The 20,337-nt window shown below is 36.8% G+C and overlaps 1 protein-coding gene across 1 annotated transcript in view; it reads left to right on the plus strand.

Moving 5' to 3' along the window:
- Positions 1-5,428: 5,428 nt before the first annotated feature.
- LOC124368266 (titin-like) overlaps positions 5,429-20,337 on the plus strand; it is a 246,264-nt gene continuing 231,355 nt past the window's right edge. The window contains exon 1 of the mRNA XM_046825567.1: positions 5,429-5,546. The gene's annotated coding sequence lies outside the window, so the exon portion shown is untranslated. The remainder of the gene's footprint in view (positions 5,547-20,337) is intronic.

Raw genomic sequence — 20,337 nt, forward strand, 5'->3', positions numbered from 1 at the left:
GAATAACATCGGCCTACAGAACAATATCTCTGGATGCGGTTCTGATGCTGGCCAGTACTCCACCTGTCCACCTTCTGGTGAAGGAACGAACAGACCTGTGCCAAGGCGAGAGGGACAAGACGATGTTACAGGAAAGACTGTATGACAGCTGGCAGCGGGAATGGGAGGTTTCAGCTAAAGGCGCCTGGACAAGAAGGCTCATCCCAGACGTAAGAAGATGGGCAGAACGAATGCACGGAGAGGTAAATTTCCATTTGACACAGATTCTGTCTGGTCATGGATGCTTCCGGTACTACCTTTAACAGATTGGAAAAAGCGAATCAAGCAACTGTCGTTACTGCAAGGAGGAAGACACCGCAGAACACACCTTCTTCCACTGTGAGAAGTGGGCAGAAGCACGAGCAAACTGCTTTGGTACTACCGGACACCTGATACCTGAGACCCTAATCGTCTGTATGTTGGAGTCTGAAGACAAGTGGGCTGCAATCAGCAGGATGGCCTTTTCCATAATTCGTCGAAAAATGGAAGACGAAACAATGAGGCAGTAAGGCGGTAGCACAAGGCACTCACTTAGCTGAAGAAATGCTATGAAGCGGTTCCGGCTAGGTGGGCAGGAAGGAAAAGGGTGGGGTTTAGCGGGTCGGCGATCTTTATAACGTAATCAACACCGCATAACCTGGAGTGAAGGCAAGAAGACTAACCTCCAGGGTATCTGGCTGCAGATTCCCCATCCTTGGCCCCCCCCAAAAAAAATAAAAAAATAAAAAAACATAAAAAATACGCATGTGTTTAGTTATCCCTAAGGCTAATTGTAAAATGGAGATGCCCGTTTCAATCAATAATTATGAGTAGAGAATTGCCTTATATAGCAGTTGAGGATAATGAGATGAGGTGATTAATCTCAAGAGAGCGAAGATAGTCAGTTGCTCGAGACTCGAAGAATGTACATCCGTGGACAAGATTATCTCTCTATCTCAACATGCGAGATACAACACTATGATGGTCGTACCAGGTAGGACTAATGTTCTAATTTTAACTGAGTTCGCAATTTTTGACATGTTGTCAGCCGGAAAATGTATACGATTGTCTCCAAGTCGGCCTGGGAAGCCTAAGAATAAAGAATATTCCTCTTTTTGCTATCGGAACTGCAGGCGTTTTACACAACTACCGGGTACACATATTTAAATCACAGTGACATTGAGAGGTGTTGGATAGTAGCACTCAGTCCAGCACGAGAGCGGAAACGCGATTTGCCGCTCTGCGTGAACAAGGACACCGCGAAATTTGGCGTTTGGAACGCTGCACCATGCATAAACTGGACCTTGTAACTGTTGTGTAACTGAAATCGAACTGTTACTAAAATCTGATGGCGCGCTGGGCTCACTTGGCCCTGGACGATTAGTCAGACTGTAGTAACGACGTGAACTGTATATATAGCGCGGCTTGTTGAAATGATAACCTTACTGCCCTACACAAATCCCAAACAATTTGAAATATAGTATACAAATGTATTTATAATAAATATCTCGGCTGTTTATTGGCGGTCAGCGTACCCATGTCGTAGAAATATGACGGCCGATCAAATTGTTAAAATCTCACAACTCCGTTATTTGTGGGCCTAGAAAAGTATGTTTTTGAACTAATTTATTTTGAATATTTTATTTCTAAAATAACCCATACTACAAACACTATTTCAGCTGTCACACAATCTATATCTACTTTATTCTGAGCTGGAACGATTATTTTAGTTTTATAATGGGGGGTGTAAAATTTGAAATTATATTACTTACGATTAAATACATTAAAAAGTAAGTTACCATAACTATGCTTCGTGTTGGCGTTACGTAAAAGTCTAACGAAAAAGCAATGTCTCAACAATCAAATGTCTATTATATGTTTAGATTTTGTAATGAACTCCAAGTTGAATGAATGAATGAATAAACGATACCATTATTGTTAGATGTAATATAGATGAATCCGCAGTATTATGATCACTTAGGGAATCTTATACAGTTTTAGGTAAAGTAACATAAAGGAATGATGAACAGAATTTAGTGATTAGGGACGGTCAGACGAGGGACAAGCTGTGTCTGCAGTCTCCACTCATACCGCCATATTGCAGAATATTTTCTACAAGGACAAGAAACTCATAAAGTCAAAGAATGGCATTTAAATTTTAACGTCTTGTTCCAAACCCAGCATTAAATACCAACTATAAAATGCGATGCTAATTTCGAAATATAAATTTAGTATAAAAACTACCTAAACGTAATTTTATGAGAATATTTAAGTACGATTAAATTAATTATGAAGGTAACATTGGATAATGTAGAAGACAATGATGTACGTACAACAAACTAAGAAAATAAAATACAAATGTCATATTGTTTTGAATTGTTTTTGCAATGACCATTTAAGTTGCAGTTCTAACAAGTTCATATTTTCTTATATTAATCAAACCACATCTGGAGAACCATCCGTAAACAGATTTTTTTATATAGGGTGTAAAATTCAATCCTCCAAATATCAGGCCGACTACAGATAGGAAAAGGGTTTTGTGAATATTTCCAGCTTAACTTTTCATGTATTCGAAAAATGTATTCACTCAAACTCAGTGGCAACCCCTTTTTATGATTCGTCCTTAAAAATAGAATAAAAACAAGAATTTGGGCATAGACAGGATATCGTTTTTTTATTTGTTTTATATATATATATATATATATATATATATATATATATATATATATATATCTGAATTATATATATAAATGGCAATACACGAATTTTATTTCAATTAAATCACAAAAAGTACTTGCTCTACCGGGCCTCGAACTCGAATCTCTCTCTCACGATTCAATTATTTTGTATTTGGCCGTTTCTGCCACATATGTGTTTAAATAACCAAACTAACATACGCCCAAATACAAAATAATTGAATCGCAAAAAGTAAGGGCTCTGTGGTGTAGTGGTAGCACACTCACCCGGCAAGTGAGAGATCCGAGTTCTAGTCCCGGCGGAGCAAGTGCGGTACTTTTTGTGGTTCAATATATATATATATATATATATATATATTATATATATATATATATATTGAACCACAAATTTATATATATATATATAAATTTTAGTTGCAAAGTATAATAAGACATTTGTATCCCATTTAAACACTATATGTGTAATGCTCGGATATATAAGCACTTCTTAGATAAAAAAAAACATTCAGAAACCCCAATTCTCAAAAACAGGACCCTACAGTTCATTATGACATGTCAATTGGACGGATCTCCGATTTCTTATAAAAGTATTGGGGTTCGTTCTCTTCCTAATGGCGTAGCACTAAAGAAGTAACTTCCCAGAACCTGTTTAACACACCAACAATGATCCCATTTAAAAGAGTAATCCTATTTAAAGAGATACACAATGTCACTTTACAAAAATTAAAAAGTAACATAAGGTATTAAATTACAAGAAGGAATCTTTTATTAATCGTGTGAGAATAAACCTAGCCAATAACAAACGTTGACTCCATATGAAAATGTGAGTGTATTAAACTATAGTAGTAATAACTTGCTGTCTATTTGAGCGTGTTCGATTGAGACATACACTAATGCGTCTTCAATCGAATAACTACTGACAGTTTAGCTAACAACGTAATGGATCTAAACGGTATATTAATTCTATTTAAATCTGAATCCCAAAGATTGTCAAGGCCACGAAAATGTAGGCAGCTTTATAAAAACATCTTCGGGTTGGAGACTGAGGCCATAAATGCCGCTATTAGACCCGAGCCTTGAGGTAGAAATACTAATGAAGGTGTGAGTTGGGGATAGCGTGGGTACAGTAAACTCAAATTCGTTATTAGAAGAACACAAACTGGATTCGGATACCCAATTTTTGAAAATGAAATTAGTGTATCAAAATAAACGAATAATTTAATATTGGGGTCGTAGGAGGAGTCATGACTTCTTCATCTTCCCGATCACATCGAATTTGACTCTGGGATATTGCTGCATCTACGATATCTGTTTTGGGATAAATACAAAAAAGGCCCGTTTTGCTTTTTTCTCTGTAGGCTAATTTTGTCTTCATCATAGTTCAGGTTTTACCAACATTCAATCGCCAAAAAGAAGCTGTATTAAGCGTAGACTAATTGTTTTTGTGCTCTCTCTATTTTTTTCCTGATTACTTTACGATAAGGAGATGAAGTGACACGACAAGAAGGTCAAGGGTAGCCTCAGGTTCCTACCATTTACTAGGCAGATCCCGTTGCCCTCGGCTCACCCCCGGTGATACTCCTGGTCCGGCGATACTCCTGGTTCTCAGACCAGATGCCTCCTGCGATAAGCAACGGGTGGATAAATTACAGAGATTGCGTAGGCTATACATAAAAGTATACATTTAAAGTAAAAAAATACGGTTCATGGTTTTTTTCAATAAGGGTAAGACATAAACCTATCATTGCACTTAACTATAAGGACTTTGGCGCGGCTTCCGCAGTGGCTGAATATTCAGGATGGACAAGGGTGCTGGATTGGAGGCACCTCCTGCTGGGTCTTATGTACAGCCAACCTACAACAACAACTCTGAGTAAGGATAGTAGTGGGCACTGTCTCAGTTATGCCACCTCAAAAGAGGGAGAGGCTGTCTATTCTCATGACTCCACCTTTCCCAATACCTCGACATTTGATCTCAGGATGTGCCGCACTTGGACTTCCATTGGATTGCCCAGATGTAGGCGTCACATCGGTTTTTGCTGTACACAGTGTAAGTCCTATTGGCAGGTATGAAGCAGCAAGTAATGAACCCTCCTGTGGTCTCCTTTGTTTAATTAACAGACCAAAGGTTAATAAGAAATATTTGACCAAGTAGAAAGCATTAAACTAGTTGGATTGATTATTTTTACACACTACTTACAACCATTAAATGCTTAACAAAAGAACACTGCAAGTGCATGTCTAATAAAATTTTGTCTAAAAGTCACAGAAGATTAAATTCTAATTTATGAACAAATGCAATTGTATGTACGAAATGAATTTTGGGTGGTTAGATATATTGGTGAAGTTTGGCTTTGAAATCCAATTTAAATTATTTTTAGAGAATATTGATATGTTTTCATCTTTTTATTTTTTTTACTGCCTAGTGCTATGATTGTGTGGAAACCTTACAATGTCTTGTTAGGCAATATTTATTTTCTTGATAGTAGACGTTGGTGCCAATCGCTTCATCCCAGAAGATCGACATTTACAACTGTAGAAGATCGAACTGTTGTCTTATATTTATGATACATACGAACATTGTACCATTCGAGTACGGTGAGAGCAAACACAACAACCACTACCGGTATTCCGCGAGAGTCTGCTCCTGTCCTGCCCTCCAGTTGTCCAGCTCCAGCGCTGGGAGGGGGGACTACAGTCTCGCCAAACACAAGAGCCGTCAGTCCACTCCACAGCCACAGTCGAGTGTAGAGTGTAGAGTGTTAGTAGTGTGCCAAGCAGTGCGTCAGCTTGCCCTGCCGAGTGCTACCCCTTATGACACCTACCTGACAGGTAACTCTATCACTATTACTACTGTGTCAATTAAACATTCGAATTGAATATTGTTGATGATGTCTGTTTTGAACTGTGAGAAGCAACCAAGCGTTTGTTGAAAATATAATGTAATTTCAATAACAACTGCTTGTATAATTACTTAATATTCAATATTTTTTCATGAAATGGTAAATGACAAATGTACAGCTAGTATATAGCCTACTTATAAAAATGCATACAAGACATCTGTTTCAAACTTTGATACATTTAAGAGTTACAAGAGAAAATGCGTTCCAATATTATATTTTTAATGTAACTAATCTGATTTGTTCCAAAGTTGGTGCCAAGAAAATTTGTTACATAACATACCATTTACAAATTAAAGAATTCTGCTGCTAAATGCTGTAAAATTTACGCAGGTTGAAACATAACACAGAATATAGATGTGCATAACACAAACCGTAGAATCCATGCCTTGAATTCCAATTTTCCAGTTATCTAAATACGTAGTATGTTTAAATGGGCACATTTATTCATTAAAAAACACACTGCTGGAAAAGAATTTTCGAAGATTAGCGCAGCACTAGTTGGGATTAGGGATCTTCACTATTGCTTTTTACTAATGTTTCAAATACTTTTAACTTTGCTAGCTTGTTAGATGTACAGCCCTGGCCGGATGTGTAAGCAATATCTTTGTGTATGTTAATGTATGTCAAGTGTGTAAATAAACGACCATTATTTTACATTCTTTCTGACTCAACAGTCCTGTAAGCCATAAAACCTTTGCAGTCAAAAATGAAGAAGTCTTAAATTAGCTTAGTTATGACAAAAAAGTAAACAGCGGTTGTTTGCAGACAATATCTAAACAGACTGGAATGCACACTGGAGGAAGGCGCCTGCATATATATTACACAGGCTAGGAAGTCTTGCCAACACGTTTGGTATGACAACAATCTCCAGTATTCTTGCATTGGGCAGAACGAAGATTAAAAAATCTCTATTTTCGTTTAGAACTGGTATTGTACGTTCAGTGACATATTCAATGACTGGTTGTGGGGGGTTACACTCGTACACCCCCCTCCCACTTAATGATGTAAATAAATATTTCCCTGGAATGGGATGGAAATAGATTGTAGTAAGCTATTACTAGGAGTGGAGAGGGAAAATATGCGTGGTACATTTCATGGGAATTTTGGGGGAAATTTGATAGCGGAATACCTGTTTGAAATTGACTTGAGCTAATATATTCACAAATTCACACTCTTCCCGCCGCATTTACTCTACTGCCATAAGGCTTTACACGGCGTTCCAAAATATGATGATAAAATGTATTGGGGTAAATTAATCCAGCCTACTAACAATTGCCATACATTTAATTCTTGATATAATTCACAATTATTGGGGTTTCCTGGGATTTTTTTAATTATTCAAATTTACAAACACACGATAGCCGAATTTAATTCTTTCATAAACATTGAATCACAAAAAGTAATTGTTCCACCGGGACTCGAACCCGGATCTCTCACTTGCCGGGTGAATGTGCTACCATATATTATATACACACATCGGTGTGTATTTATTTTTATTATTGTTCAACCTTTTTACATTACGTAAGATTTAGTATTCATACGCAATATAACTTAAGACTGACTCATAATTCAACTAGGACTCGTATTATCAATGTTACGTATTATCAATGTTTGGACATTCTCGGTAGTCACTAATCACAATATTCTCTGAATTATTCAAAAAATTTATAAGCGTAGTCCTAATTCTTTTTTTCTATAAATAACTTAATGGAAGATTTTTTAAGAGTGGAAAATTGTTATTTTGATAATTCATTACTGTAATGTCTCGAGTATAGTGCGGGAATACACATTTTAAAAACCTATGAAGTCTGGATACTGTTTTTAATATTGTGTATGGTTACGTCATTTGAAATGGCTTATAAAACTGTACCTCTCCATTAAAATGCCGGTGTGTTTTTATATATTTTTTGAAAGCACCGTGGACTGTGATGCAGTTGTGGTTGATATGCATGGACGGAGGGGGGAGGAGGCAAGAAGGGTTCAGAACTGATCCCTGAGGTACACCACACGTATCAGCTTACGTCGGAATCGATTGCCACAAGGCCCGACTGCAGGACTAGACGAAGACCGGCAGCAAAAAACACTTCCAAGAACAGTTTTTCATTTCACACACCTTTATTTGGTTCCACGAACAGGTCGTCCCGACCACTTATACGCGTTGTTTTATCCTTCTCTTATTGTGTAGCTTCGAGGCATTTTTATTTTTTGCGCCGGTCCCTGTTGATTAAGAACTAGTAACCGGATTAGTTCGAGAATATTAAAAAGCAGTCAGTAAGTCGTAATTAGATTTTGCGAAGTAAAGAATATTGTGCTTTGACAGACAGAATCCACACACCAAGTCACTTGAGCAGTCGATCTCACTTGAGCAGTCGATTAAACCATAGATCTATTGAACTCAACGAATGTAGGTTGATTACACAGTTTGTTGGTTGAGCAAGGCATGTGTTTACACACGATATTACATCTCGCTCCATAATTTTAACTGTTACTCATCTCTATGCTCAGTTTGTTGTTAAGTGTAAATGACGATGTTTAAACTATGAAGGAAGTTCAGTAACCTACGTAAATTCCTTGATTCCATGCACCTAGAAAATCAAGGCTATATGCAATCACCCGACATCTGTGTGCATTTCTATTAATTGTTTAACACGAACTATATGTATTCAAGTGGTCGTCAGTGTCATTCCCAATTAAAATGAAAAATATTTACTATCGAACACTTTTACATTACTTAAGAAGCATACACATAGAAGTTAACTTTAGAATTTAAATTATAATTCAACTAGGACGCTTGTTATTGTTATTATTATTATTAATGATTGATTCGATACACGAGACATTTCATGATAAATATAAATGAATTTGTGAACTTAAACACAAAATATTGCTTCCTGAAATGAACGCCTTGCTTTGATGTGTTATTTAAAAATGTAACAAGGTGAGATACACGCGAGATAGGGTCAGCTTGGAAGGCTTCGCGTTTACCCCCACAGTGTGCAACATCCTGGAGGACACTGCCTTAGCACCTCCTGGAGTAAGCAACCTTCTGGGCTCCGGTGTCATGCCTTGGGGGCGCTTATTCAGCGCAGGATACGTTCAAGGCGCTGAATTAGCACCCCCTTTAAGATATTTTAAATCTTTAATGTTTTAAAAATAAAACACTCCGTTTCAAGGATTGGAGAATTTCCCAATAATAAAGTTTAAACAGAGAACCAATGTTTCGTTCCTCCTGTTTATGAACTTTAACAAGGTTGTAAAAGCTGTTACAGTTTTAATACGCCTTTAAATATAAAACAGCAATGTTTTATATTTACAGATTACACGCATTTAAATTCAATATATTTATAATTCTTTTAATTAAATATATATCTTTTTAATCACACAAAACCGTTACATCTTTTTGCATTTTGATTTCAGTTGTTTATGCCCTCATAAAAAATTAATTCATCACAATTAACTATTAAATCTTATCTGTAAAGATAGTATAACTTATAAAACGAGTTAATTGGCACGATAACATTTAACTGCACGCTCATATTTTCTTAGCATTGGAAAGCATACAAAATCGAAAATGTAAAATTGGATGGATATGAAAGTAAACCAGATAGCTTGCAAACAACTATAAACACTGTGAAATTGTTTACATGTTAAAAGGAATATGTGGGATATAAACTATTTTTGGCAAGCAGGGTCCAGCCTGTAAGGTGTTCTGTTGCCTAAAATGTCCGATATACGAGTATATTCTAAAAACCTTTCTAAGCATATAAATAAATTCTTTATTATTGTCAACAACGTATGCATTTGATTGCAAAGCCAGGTCAAACTAACATTTGAGGTAATGTGTTATTTTAGATTAAATGCAATAATGTAAAGGGATAACAGCCTTTCGTGTTCATGGATTTGCTGTCATGAAGATAACATTTAGTAACTAACATAGAGTTGTTTCTTTTAAGACTAAATTCACGAAACGTGTAAACTCCGCTAGTGTTAATAGGTACTCTTATATTAAAACTGTTTCCACAAAAAGTAATAATGTGCCATAACAGCCAATTCTTGTATGTTACCTACGAGTATAAACTGTACTAACTGACAAGTTTATTTGGATGAAATGAAATCCGCAAATGATATAACCAGTGTCACTAGAGAAAAACTTCCATGTCGTCATCAGGGCGTGATTTGAGTAATTTATTATGTTGTAGCGGAGTGGAATAAATAATATTCTTCTTTTACGCATTGTTGCTAGTTGTAACACATGGTCACATTGATGTAAAAACATACAACTTAAGTCAGTACAGCTTACTTGACTAAACTAATAAATAACCTGTTATCTTATATAAATAAATAAAAATAAATCGTTGTTCGTTCGTACGAATGGCTGGACTGATGTGGATACTTTTATTTTAAAAAGTTCGCAATAGTCCTCTTATTACTTATTAGGAAGAAAAATGGAAAATATGTATAAATCCCAGAGTTTCCAATGAAACAGGAAATTCCAAGCATATCGAGATATAGTAGTGTACTGTAAACAGCAATGGCAATTTATCGTATAGGTGACTTTTAACACATATGCACCATTTAGTGTATCATCGATATTATTTATACATTGCAATAAATAAAATGAGCAAAATTGTAAATATGTGCACGTAAGATAGCTATAATTGGATTTCTGGGCATTGTGCCACGGAATATTTATTTACGGTACCTCAAGGAATAAAAGAAGAGTGACCAGCTAATGATTATAACACCATAGTGTTGATCCTTTACTACAATATTTGAGGAATAAGCGAGCACAGCGAGCCCGTAACCATTGAAAATAGAATCGAGGGGTTGCTTAATCCAGGCATGGCCACTGCGCTGAGCAGGGGGTGCTATGTCCAGGGGGTGCTAAGTCAATCGCACCACATCCTGGCCCGGAGAGCGACTCCCAACTGGCGGGAGAAGATTCGCTAACGATCAGACAACAAATTTCATGCATACTTCTTCCGTAAATAAGGGAGTATTTCATTTCCGACCCTAGTAGATTACACTTTTTTGGTTAACAGTATCAATGCTAATTTCTAATATGCTACTACATTGCTTTAAGTTTAGAAGAAGCGTCCTTCTTAAGTTTAAGTTAACATCGAGGCTTGAATCGTGATTCTATCCAATTACTTACACCCGATATTTGTATCTTGCATGGGATGACAACAGGACCATGGTTTTCAAATTTAATGTGAAGGTAGTCAGAAGTAGGCACGATTCCGGGAGAGTGATTGGACAAGTGGTCTACGTAACTGCCCGATGATTGCCGGAAATAACCAGTCACAGTCTTGCGTGAGGAGCTTGTTATTATTGGAAACAATTATTTCGATTAGTACCGGTTATAAACGCAGCCCCGCAGCAGGCAGACATTTTTCTTGTTCTCGGGCGTGTTTTGTGAGTCTTAAAACTTACCTCACCCCATGTCTTGGATTTTTGCAATGTCCATTCCCATGTTAGGAGATTAATGATGACGATCCTGCGGTGTCATTTTTTAATATCGAATTGAAACACATTATTAGTTTAGGTTTCTTGCTAATCTTTGTTCAAATAATAAATTATGTAATGTTATAAACAGTGTTTTAAACTTTTTTACGCTATTTTCACTATTTACACATGCTGAAAACTACACAACCTACAGTTGAATGTGTTAAATATGATATATATGTTTTATTTCGGCCTCAGCGATACTAGAGGGGGCAAGATCTTGTCTGTTCACTGAGTGTGTTGATGTAATAACTGAACAATCTATTCAGTCAGAATCACTTTTCTTTATATATAATAAACGTTTTAGTTAGAATGTCATATATGTAAATTAGTGATAACTTAAATATTTATATGCCTTTGTAGGCTTGAAATATGTTTAGATTCACAGAAGGCGCAGCTACCTGAAAACCCCTGTTCTGTACAACATACAAAATTAACAATAGTGGGTGGAGGATAAGAAGGGGCAAAGCCAGAATCAATAAACTGTTTCAGTTCTGAATGGTGTTTAGTAAGTAAGTCGTTACGCAAGCTACGAATTTAGCATACTGTGGAGAAAGATGTCGTAAGGAATAAATTATAAAATAAATAAGTAAATGAAATGGGAGATTCGGTGGTGTCATAACATTAAAAACATCTACTACTCAAATGTACTATTTCGCGTTATGTTATTGCTATATAACAAGAAAATGTAGGAAAGGACTTTCCAATTGAGTATAACTTGTTGACTGCATGTTTTAAAATTTGATGAAAATATAACAGTTCCAGTCCAAAACGATTTTAGCATGCTTTAATAAACATAAAATCTGTAATTTGAAACATTTTTGAGTCATAATGTTTCAATTGTGAATTCAGACTATTGGTAAAGAAACAAGTATATGGCACATTGTGGAAGAGTTAAAAGTAAAATCTATAATAATTTTCACACATTCTAATAAGTTGCTCACATGTTCTGTATAAAGAATATTGTATTAATTTCAAAATTATATTTTTGAATATTGTAGATTAAGACAATATTTTTAAAAGAGGTACGTTTATATCCATAGAAATACAAGATAATGAGAATTTTCCTATTCCCAAATGAAGTTCTAGATACGTTTTTGACGTGACAACGTCTTAAATTAGGTTGCAGCTCGGAGTCACTCATGAAAAAGTGTAACGCCCGGTAACGTTACGATGCCCGTCCAGTGGGTCCGCCGCACGGGATCCGCACGGGATAAAGCAGATAACTGTGGGTCCGCCGCACGGGATAAAGCAGATAACTATGTTTATTCGTGAAAATATGGAGTGCTTAGATTCGTCATTTACAACAACTACAACAATAAAGGTAAATAATTGTACACTGATATTTCATTATCGTAAACTATGATTGATTGATTAATTGTTAGATTGACACAAAAGTTGAGAAACTGAGTTTATAGGTTATGTCATACTATTGACAAATGTTGATAGTGTTAAGTAAATTATTAGTTTAAATCACTCTGCAATCAATCGTAATTCAGTCGATTGAGAAGAAACAGCGCGTATTGCTAGTCAAACATTTAAAATAACAAATTATAACCTCTAACCTGTCATAACAGTGCGACCAAACAAACGAACTAAACCGACCAATCACCACGCGCGGAGTTAGAATTTAACTGTGTTTAGCAAGAATTTCAAATTCCAATTTTAGTAAATGTTTTATTCAACTTTACCATTTACAATAACAAATTTTAATTAATTTCAAATTATGTACAATGTTTTAGTAAACAAAATATATTTCTATAGTTAAAATTTGTGCAATTCTTATTTTCATTCAATTCCTTGTTCCTATTGTGCAATTTAATAATATTCATATCAATAAATATTCTACCGAGAAAAAGACGTTGTCACGTAAAATCTTCGCCCGTAAAACCGACTTTACAGGCAACCATAATTTTTTCATAAACCTTTTTCTGTTTTATATGCTATGTAAAATTGTTAAATTAAAATAAATAATATTAAAATAATTGTTAAATTTGAGCTTTATTAGTCTTAAATTTTATAAGTATGGCGAATAATAATTTTTTTTTATATTATCATTGAATTCACAAGAATAGGCTTCTAACCTAAATTAAATAAGAACATGATTAAGGATAGATTGCATTTCAATCCAACATTTACCTTTTTGAAAGACATGGTCACACACAAGTTTTGGGAAAAGTGAGGTGGTTTAAATATTGATGGACATTATTGTTAGAATTTAATTACAGAAAATATAGGTACATTAATGTAATATTATTAATTAATTGTTGAATACTTAATTATCAGTATTTTAAAGAGATTAGTCAAAACAAAATCTAAGGTTTTGTTAATCACAAATCAAACCAAACCATATTGAAAAAATACTTGTGTCACAACAACCAATCTGTGACAAGGTACCAGCCGCCAATATTAAATATGACAGTTGTCACAGTAGAAACGACAAATGTCAGTGATTGGTTGTTGTGAGCAGCGTATTCTGACGTGCTCTTTATTTCAGTTTATCCACGTGGGGGGGGGGGGGGGGGTACTAGTGTTGGGTTTGTTGTGTGTTTTAAAGATTGTACACAGAGTTGGCTCACATGTTTGTTGTGATACCCGACTTCTGCATGTTAACTGACAAGTCAGTTATCCGATTGAGAATATTACCAGTTGTAAATCTTGAAACGTAAATTGAATGTTGAAATCCTCCAAAACAATAATTATTTCTAAATAAACATTCTCAACAATGCAACGACCTAGCTAGAACTCATTTAAATTGATTATTTAGTTTATCGATTAAATTGATAATAACAACGTAAAGCACAAAAACCAGTTGTGAGTAGCTAGATAGAAAAGGTCAACTGAATTTCTGATATTGTTGATACAAGTGCTCCAAATTTGTCAATCACAAGTAAAAACGTTCCATACACTCAAAGATAAATTAATTAATTTGTATATTATATTGGCCGGAAATAGTAAAAGCATTCAGTAACAGCATTGAATAAATAAGTGAGGTGTATTTTTAGGTTGTGGGTATGGCAAACGGGAGAAAAGGACCACGAAGTAAATTTAAAGAGATGAGAAAAACAAGCGAACAGACAGATTACTGTAACAGTGTACACCGCAGAGAGCCTCACACAGCCTCACGCCGTTGTCGCGGTCGCAGAGACTGGAGTCTGAGCCTGGAGCCGGTGAAATGGGTCGACTTGACTCTGCTCTGCTGGAACTGGTTTGCCGATGGCTATTGAACCTGACGACTGCAACAATAACCCCCCCCCCCTACACCACCAACACTATACTCCCTCCATTACCCGCCTCCACCTTTACTTTACTCAGAGTTTGACAACACAAGTCGCTACGATAAAGGCAGTTTGACATTTAGCATGCATTCGGTGGACGTGTTAACGTAATCTGACGTTACTGCGAGTAAGTCATTCAACATGTTGTGCACAGACAACTGGGTGTTGTGTCTTTGTAAATAGCTGTGAGAAGTTATTAATTTAGTTCAGTCTTAGGCGTTGGAACCGAATCGAGCGGTTTCTTGGCATGCTAAAATAATCGATAATATTTAACACAGGTGTATCGTTATATTATTGAGTACAAAAAGGACAGATTATATACGATGCTTTTGGTGATGGGAAGGAAATTCAGCTTTATAACTCGAAAAATAAACTCAATCACACAAACAGTTGTCTTTCTTAGCACATAAACTGCGGCAGACCTCGGTGCGGTGTTTATGTTCTACTTACTATCGTTGCCGGTCAGACACAACCAGTTACAGCCTTGTCTTACTTGATACATAAACTGCGGCAGACCTCGGTGCGGTGTGTATGTTTTACATACTATCGTTGCCGGTCAGACACAACCAGTTACAGCCTTGTCTTGCTTGATACATAAACTGCGGCAGACCCCAGTGCGGTGTTTATGTTTTACTTACTATCGTTGCCGGTCAGACACAACCAGTTACAGCCTTGTCTTACTTGATACATAAACTGCGGCAGACCTCGGTGCGGTGTTTATGTTTTACATACTATCGTTGCCGGTCAGACACAACCAGTTACAGCCTTGTCTTACTTGATACATAAACTGCGGCAGACCTCGGTGCGGTGTTTATGTTTTACATACTATCGTTGCCGGTCAGACACAACCAGTTACAGCCTTGTCTTACTTGATACATAAACTGCGGCAGACCTCGGTGCGGTGTTTATGTTTTACATACTATCGTTGCCGGTCAGACACAACCAGTTACAGCCTTGTCTTACTTGATACATAAACTGCGGCAGACCTCGGTGCGGTGTTTATGTTTTACATACTATCGTTGCCGGTCAGACACAACCAGTTACAGCCTTGTCTTACTTGATACATAAACTGCGGCAGACCTCGGTGCGGTGTTTATGTTTTACATACTATCGTTGCCGGTCAGACACAACCAGTTACAGCCTTGTCTTACTTGATACATAAACTGCGGCAGACCCCAGTGCGGTGTTTATGTTCTACTTACTATCGTTGCCGGTCAGACACAACCAGTTACAGCCTTGTCTTACTTGATACATAAACTGCGGCAGACCTCGGTGCGGTGTTTATGTTTTACATACTATCGTTGCCGGTCAGACACAACCAGTTACAGTCTTGTCTTACTTGATACATAAACTGCGGCAGACCTCGGTGCGGTGTTTATGTTTTACATACTATCGTTGCCGGTCAGACACAACCAGTTACAGCCTTGTCTTACTTGATACATAAACTGCGGCAGACCTCGGTGCGGTGTTTATGTTCTACTTAATATCTTTGCCGGTCAGACACAACCAGTTACAGCCTTGTCTTACTTGATACATAAGCTGCGGCAGGCCCCAGTGCGGTGTTTATGTTCTACTTACTATCGTTACCTATCCGAACCTCTGTCAAAGGTTGCTCAAATACTGAGTTCATGAGATTGTTTAAACTGCAAGAAAAAATTAGAATTATTAAAAATCAAAATTACACAGCGTCGTGCAAAGTTCATCTTGTTGGAAGTGTTCGACTCCTCCATGCCTCTTCATACTGGAGTCGGAGACCACATTATTAGATATATGTTTGAAGAAATGTACTGCCGTTCGATGTGCTGCCGTTCATGACTTGCATACCTACAGCACGAGAACATTTGAGAAGAGTGTACGCTCTGTATATAAGACCCTTTTAGTTAAATTCGAAATCTGAACGTACTTAGGTAGATTTCAAGATCAGGATATGAATTTGTGTTTTATAGCAGATAAACCGATACCTCAGAGTATCTCAAAACCCGACAGAACGTAACGAAAGAGGTATCATTTAGAGGACAGACAGGCGTTTGGTTGCCCTTTGACCTTTTGACCTCAAAATCAATAGGGGGTCCTTGGTCCAAGAGGAACTTATGAACAATTGTTAAGTTTCTAGGACCTTTCTATCAATAGTTACGGCAAAGACTGGTGGTTTCCAATGGTGGGTATTCAACTAAAAGAAAGCAGAGTTGTAGCTGTGTGCAACATGTTAGATGAAATGTCCAAACACTATTTGAATAGTGCGGTTTAGTAACCATGAGCGAGGAGATGAAAACATCAACTCTCGCTCCACTTTGTCAACACTCAGCCAGTCACGACAGCAATCATGTAACAGGTTTCGGTTACATGATCGTGGACACGGGGAGGCTGCAAGATGGTCTTCGTGTACCGCTATGCGCAATTTGTGGGCCAATTTCACTCCCTAGCCGAAACTTTGAAATGGTGATGTTGCCAGAAGAATATTGTAGACATTCATCCCAATATTCTTATTAGAGTGCTGAATCGTCAATTTTCGATGTGAAATAGTTAAGCAGGACTACTACACTAAAACGTTTACTGCTAGAAGGTGAATCCTTTTCGTTCGATATGACTGAATCAGTGTCTAGAAATAGACCAAAGAGGGTGGGTCACATTTGGGTCGAGGATTTGTTTGATGGGATACACACAGACCTGGGAATTTCTAGGCTCTTGTTGTGATTATTTAACCAGTTCTGAGGGTGAGTTGCTTTATTTAGATCACGGTTCGGAACCAATGTTTCGACACGGACTCGCTTCGCCGGAGGCTGTGCTCTCTCCTGTAGGCCAGGCTTACCAAACTGTTAGATCTTGTGTCAGCATTACATTACAATTTACCAGTGCGTTGAGTGATCAGTTTATTGCAAACTAATCCGATTTACAAATAAATATAGAATATTTTTAAGGGGAGAGGAGAGCTATAAAATAATCAAATTTTATTTGATTTGAACAGAAATAAAATTAATAGGTAACTTAATTTTAGGTAAAAGTGAAAACATTAAAATTATAAATAATACACGATTATGATTAGCCGGATTTTAAGCAATCAAATTATTATTTGGTAAGACTAATGAGGTGTAATGGATGATATATTTGATTGAAATGCGAAGTTTATACTCATCATGATGTATAATAAGTAGTGTATAACTAATTCAATGCAATAAAACCTACTCTTTTCTACCCATTCTGTGCTTCTACCCATTGACCAGGGAAGGGCTGACAAGGATATAAAATGAAACATGGGAGAGAACTAGAAAACGAACCACTCGGGCTCTCTTGAAATTTTAACCATAAAATGTTTTCACGATCCTTATGAGAATTAGTCTTCTCTGAGCATATGCATATACGCAAACCAATAGTCATCTATAACTTTGATTGGTGATTGAAAGCGACCTAGACTCATACATAAACTGAACCAGAGTGGTACCGTGCCAAGCTGCCCCCAAGTGCTCACCTTTATCAATTGGCCCAGTTGTAGATACATAAAATAATAATTTAAAATTGTCTACAAAAGGAAATTGAATCTCTTCTTGAAATCCTTTCCCACAAATTCACCCTTGTCTAATTCCGTTTACGATAACTTAGCTCAAGCCGATTTTTAATGTCCGAACTGTCCGAAGAATGATATAAATAGAATTGGTGTGGACTTCCGAAGGTGTTTGGTGTCTAATTCAACAACTTATCGTTTCTTGGGATCGTTTCTACCGATTCTTCTGATACAACCAGGGGGAATATCCAACGTATGGTACAACAGCTCTTGACCTGAAAGCACTTGCAGATTTCTCAACTTCTTCTTTGTCCTTCGCTTTCATAGTCCCTCCTAGGTGCAACCTCTAATTCATGTGTGAAGTTCTATGTACGAGGATCTGTTTTGCCATCTTTTATTTGTATTATATAAGTCCGAGCTGTCCGTAGTTGGCATACATATTCTTTGCATCAGTTAGATAGAGATTTCTTGTATAACTTAACAGTAAGGGCGTGGCAGACTGAATTCTCTGAGCATTTCCTACTGTTATGAGTCCCAAGGCAGTGTTGAGTCAGTCAAGTTGAATTGTTCTCGTGCTGGTCTCTAGAATAAATTTTGAGTCGATTGGATTACGTAAAGTGGCTAATCATATGAAATTTTTTTGTTCGATATTTTATTTGCCCTAAAGCACTGAACCCCTCCCCCCCAATGATACAATGCTTACCCATCGTATTTCGCTTTCAAATTATTTCACGCTTTTCGTACATAAATGAGTGCCGGTAGTATGCACGACAGCTTATCACACAATTCACTAGTAATGCAACGTTTTCATGATTTTGAAAGTGTATTTTCGGGGCAGAGCTCAAAAAATAAAGTGTACTTCAGGTTATGGATAGAAACTGAGACTCGACGATGAGACCAGTAGACACACTCACAGTTATTGAGATGTACAGAACGCAACAGGCAGTCATGGGAACCGCGGCCTGCCTCGCTCATCTTGAATGCCAAGGCAAGAATGACGTGAACACGCTGTTACATAGCAGAGAATGGTGGCTGTGTAGCGACTATGAATCGATTGTACTCAGTATAGGTATTTCTATTTGCTCTTTAAAGAACATTGTGTGATTTTTTTTGTTTTTTATCACACCTCTCTTTATAGTTCTTACAAAATTTTGCCAATTGCGCACTTAACAATATCCGAAGAGAAGGATAGAAAGTCTCCTGAAACTTTGATAATGAACTTTATTGAAGAATAATGATTTTGTTTGTTACATGTGACTTAGGTATGTGTGATACAGACAAAACTCATACATGTTGTTTTAGGGGTATTTTTGGGAAGAAGTCGTTTAAAGTCCGGTACCTTTTACTTTGGTGACATAGGATGTATATTAAAAAACTATCCGGTTTGGCATTATTAAAGGGTTTGACTTGCGACTTTGAGACAGCTTTCAAAGTTGTTCCTCCCGACACATTACAATTTGCTCAGCGCCGTTTCCACTGCTCGAAGCAGGTATTAAAGTAGCTTTTTTGGAAACTTGAAAATGTCACATTTTGTTGTGTTTGAAATGAGTCCTTTCAGCTGATGTTTGGTGGACCAAAAATATCAAATCGTTTTCTTTTCGGAGCATTGGAAGAGATCTTGAGCAGCCGATATGCGAGCTTGTCTTTGGTGAGGAAAATGCAATGTCCGGGCAAACTTTGCAGAGACACGTTTCAAATCCAAATCATAGGTCAAAATATGTGAACCAAACCAACACTGATTCCTAATCCTCGCTGATTTCTTCTACAATTAGTCGGTTATCTCGTCACTAATTCCTTCATTTGTCAATGTATTCATCACTTCGACTCGTCCTATACCTTTCACACCGCTCATCACCTTCGACAATTTCACGATCTTCTTTAAAACATTTGAACTATTCATAAACTTACGTACGACTCAGACAGCTGTCATTAAAAGCATGTAATAACTTATCATAAGTCTCTTTATAAGACGTATCTCCAAGAGTTTTACAAAACCGCATACATATAATATAATAAACTTGTGCAGAGATCGGCCTCACACAATTAGTACGCAGTTATCTTCATTGTATACTTTCATTACTTATTTTTGATAGAAGGACGAAACGCATTAAAAAATAAAAAGAAATGGGGTTTGAGCGGAGTGTACTTATATTTAAAAGACAACACCGAAAATGTTGAATATAATCCACATAACGTGATCAGCTAATAGTTAGAAAATTACAGTGGGCCTATTGAAATTTTTGCGCGAACATTTGGGTTTTTTAATTTTAGGTGACGAACAAAATAGTTACCGCTTTTACACTGCAGTGGAAAATGAACGCACATAAACCACTAATGGAGTCGACAAAAGCTGTTTTGGCGCTTCAATACATAATTTTACTCGAAATTATTATGGATAATAATAATAATAATAATAATAATAATACACTCACACTTTT

Source organism: Homalodisca vitripennis, chromosome 1 (assembly GCF_021130785.1).
Source record: "Homalodisca vitripennis isolate AUS2020 chromosome 1, UT_GWSS_2.1, whole genome shotgun sequence".
Classification (NCBI taxonomy): Eukaryota; Metazoa; Arthropoda; class Insecta; order Hemiptera; family Cicadellidae; genus Homalodisca; species Homalodisca vitripennis.